Source organism: Octopus bimaculoides, chromosome 5 (genome assembly GCF_001194135.2).
Source record: "Octopus bimaculoides isolate UCB-OBI-ISO-001 chromosome 5, ASM119413v2, whole genome shotgun sequence".
Lineage (NCBI taxonomy): Eukaryota > Metazoa > Mollusca > Cephalopoda > Octopoda > Octopodidae > Octopus > Octopus bimaculoides.
The window spans coordinates 77770731-77774931 of record NC_068985.1 but is presented as its reverse complement, the minus strand read 5'-3'; the positions used below and the strand labels follow the sequence as shown (position 1 = coordinate 77774931).

At 37.4% G+C, this 4201-nt stretch overlaps 1 long non-coding RNA gene across 1 annotated transcript in view; it reads right to left on the bottom strand.

Annotated features, from left to right (window-relative positions):
• Positions 1-643: 643 nt before the first annotated feature.
• Positions 644-4201, bottom strand: part of LOC106870957 (uncharacterized) — a 13379-nt gene continuing 9821 nt past the window's right edge. The window contains exons 3-4 of the long non-coding RNA XR_008264120.1: positions 1708-1814; positions 644-1552 (exon numbers count right to left, since the gene is read on the bottom strand). This is a non-coding gene — a long non-coding RNA (uncharacterized LOC106870957). The remainder of the gene's footprint in view (positions 1553-1707; positions 1815-4201) is intronic.

The window sequence follows — 4201 nt, the reverse complement described above, 5'->3', positions numbered from 1 at the left end:
TACCCTCTCCCTTAATGTCTGTTGTCCAAGCTGGCATGGGCTGGACAGTTTGACCAGGGCTGGCAAGCTGAGGGGCTGCACCAAACTCCAGTCTAATTTGGCATGGTTTCTATGGCTGGATGTCCTTCTTAACACCAACCACTCCGAGTGTGTAATGGGTGCTTTTATGTGCCAGCATAGGTGCCAATTATGTGACACTGGTATCGGCTATGACTACAATTTTGACTACGATTGGTTCGGCCTTGACTTTATTAATGCATTGCTGTTTTTTGGTTTTTCTTATTTAAAAGTCTGCATTTTTGTGTAGTGTTGTTCCCAAATAATTTATAAATGTTATTTGTGATATCTCTACATTGAATGCAAGTTTTAAATATATAAGTTCTTGTAAAAGGATCTGATTTGAGTATAATTTAGAATGGTGAGCTTTCAGTGTTCTGAATCATCGCTACATGAATGTTGGGAGAGACACAGAGATATATGATACAATCTTTTAGTTTTATAAAGGTATTTTTAATATTGCTTGTATTATTGCAGACACATAAAAACTGTGCCAGTGAGGCATAAAAGGCACCTGTGCCAGTGACATGTAGAAGGTACCCACTACACTCTTACAATGGTTGGTGTTAGGAAGGGTATCCAGCTGTAGAAATCATGCCAAATCAAATTGGAGTCCGGTACAGCTCTCTGGCTTACAAGTTCCAGTCAAACTACCTAATCTATGCCAGCATGGAAAATGATAATGTTTTGACACTTGCAGAGTTTGTTTGTATGTGCAGCATTTTATTTTTAAATGTATTTTGTATAGATGTTTGACATTAGGATGACAAATAACATTGGTATTTCCAGTTTTTATTAATGTCATTGTGATTATTTTTCCTAAACACTACTAAACAACAACATAAATTAACAAATAATCCAGATATGAAGTAGTCAGTCAAGGTAGTTGGAACTTTTTCCTTTGCTTATTCTATAAAGGATTATTTCTGAGTCACAATATAGACCTGTTGAGCATCATATTTTTCTTTTATTTCAGAGAAAAATCTCTGACCCTACAAGGCACCCAAGTCATGTCACATTAAAGTAAATTCCCACAGACTTCACAGTGCTGTCATCCTGCAAGCAGACCTGATCGAGGATGTTGTTTAGCCCCAGATCATCCCTGACTGAGAAGACCCATGACCAATCCTACTCCTTGTATGTAAGACCACATTATCATTTTTGAAGATACTAGGCTGTGATTTAAGGGAATCTGGCTACTATTTCTTGCTGCTTCCATGATCACAAATATTCCTACATCAATAAGTTATCTTTGAATAGGAAGGATCCAACTGTCCACTAAGTTCATTGCATGGGGCATCCTGTTATCTTCCTTAGGGAAAAATTTCTCCATCTTCTCAATCTTTTAGCAGTTGGGAAAGAGATAGTATGGTGGAGTTCTGTCCTGTAAATTCTATAGTTGGTGTGGATAAGGGGCCAATTCTTCAATTATGCCTTGTGGTTGGTGTTATAGGTAAAGCAAAGGTACTACAGATAAAATCAACCCCAGGACTATCTGAAATCAGACAATATAACAGAATAGGAATGCATACAGTTAGGTGAGCTGAGAGAAATGCATCTAAGATGAGGAAAGAACTGATCTGAATGGTGTTGAATCCTTTGTCTTTTTAAATCTTCTCAAATAGGAACAAAGAAATCTACTTCACTGACCTTATAATCTTGGTTTCAAATTTTGGCACAAGGCCAGCAATTTCTGGGAGTTGGGTAAATCAATTGCATTGACACCACTGCTCAACTGGTACTTATTTTATTGACTCCTAAAAGGACAAAAGGCAAAGTTGACCCTGGCAGAATTTGAACTCAGAATGTAAAGACAGACAAAATATCTCAAAGTATTTTGCTCAGTTTGCTAAAAATTCTGTCATTTTGCCACTTTGAGCTTATTATCATATTAGTTTTTAACATAAGATGGTGAGCTGGCAGAATTGTAAGGGTATCAGACAAAATGAAGTATTTTTAGTACCATTTCTTCTAACAGAGTTCAAATTATACTTAGGTTGACTTTTCCTTTCATTCTTTGGGGTTGATAAAATAATAGTCAAGAACTGGAGTTCATGTAATCGTCTTGCCCCTCCCCTTAAAATTGCTGGTCTTCTGACAAAATTAGAAGAAGAAAAAAAAGTTTCTTACAACATAAGCACAAGGCCCCACATTTTAGTGGGAGGAAACAGTTAATGATACCAAACCCAATACATGACTTGTATTTTATTTTACTGAACTCTGAAAGGATAAAAAGCAGTTGAACTTGGTCCATAAACAGTTGTGACTAAATTCCACCCTACCTGCCACCATAACATCGGCACAAGGCCTGAGATTTGTTAGGGAGTGTCTTGTCAAATGTATTACCCATAGTACTTTATTTTATCGACTCCAGAAGGATGAAAGACAAAACTGATCTGAGTAGGATTTGAACTTAAGATGTAGAGAGCCAGAAGAAATGTTACTTGGATTTTTTTATCTGGTGCTCTAATGATTCTGCCAGTCCTCAATTGTTTTGGGGTCCAAAATTTTGAAGGTGAGGATTAGTGGATTAAATTGATCTCAGTATTTGACTTGAGTCTATTGATTCTGGAAGGATGAAAAGCAAAGCTGATCTTGGATGGATTTTGAATTCAATGCATATAAAGTCAGAAGAAATGTCACATTTTGTCTGATGCAGTAATGATTCTGCCTGCTCACTATCTTCAAAATAATAACAATCCTTTCTGCTACAGTAATCTCTCGACTATTGCGGGTGTTATGTTCTACCACCCACTCCCTGGTGATAGGTGAAAATCCATGAAGTAGAAACATTATTGTGCTGTACACTTTTTTAATTATTTTTATAATTTGTATATATCTATTTTATTATAGATGCAAAACACCATGGAGGAATTGATGTAAGCTTAAATAATAAACCACGATAGGTGAACCATGATATGGTGAGGGATTACTGTATAGGCACAATGCCATAAATTTTGTTGGGAGGAGCTAGTTGATTGCATCAAACTGGTTCTCACTTTATCAACTCTGAAACAAGCAAAGACAACCTCAGGCGACATTTGAACTCAAGAACGTAAAGCAAGAAGAAATGCCTTTAGGAATTGTTTCCATCGTTCTAAAAATTCTCCTAGCTTGCCACCTTAATAATAATAATAATAATAATATATTTTCATCTGTCTTTTTATGTTCTGAGTTCAAATTCTGCCGAAGTCGGCTTTGCCTTTCATCCTTTCGGGGTCGATAAATTAAGTACCATTTGCGTACTGGAGTTGATCTAATCGACTGGCTTCCCTCCCTCAAAATTTCAGGCCTTGCGCCTAGTGTAGAAGAGAATATAATATATTTGGCACAAGGCCAGCAGTTTCAACGGATGGATTAAGCCGATTACATTGACCTCCCCCACCCACCACCAGTGCTCAACTGGTACTTATCTTATCGACCCTGAAAGGATGAAAGGCAATGTTGACCATGGCAGAATTCAAACTCAGAAAGTAAAGATAAATGAAATATCGCTAAGCATTTCGCCCGAAGTGCTAATGATTCTGCCAGATTGCTGCAATAATAATAATAATCCTTTCTACTGTAGTGACAAGGCCTGAAATTTGGGGGAGGGGACTAGTTGATTATATCGACCCCAGTACTCAACTGGTACTTAATTTATCAGCCCCGAAAAGATGAAAGCAAAGTCAACCTATGCATAATTTGAACTTAGAACACAGTGGCAGACAAAATACCGCTCAGCATTTGGCCCAGTATGCTAGTGATTCTGCCAGCTCGCCGCCTTAAATGATGATAATAATAATAATAATCCTTTCTACTATAGGCACAAGGCCTGAAATTTAGGAGGAGGGGACTAGTTGATTACATCGACCCCAGTATTTCACTGATACTTAATTTATTGACTCCAAGAGAAAAAAAGGCAAAGTAGACCTCAGCAGAGTTTGAATTCAGAATGTAGCAACAGGCAAAATACTGCTAAGTGTTTCGTCCAGTATGCTAACAATTCTGCCAGCTCACTGCCTTAAATAATAATAATAATAATAATCCTTTCTATTATAGGCACAAGGCCTGAAGTTTTGGGGGAAGGGACCGGTCAATTACATCGACCCCCAGAATTTCACTGGTACTTAATTTATCGACCCCAAAAGGATGAAAGGCAAAG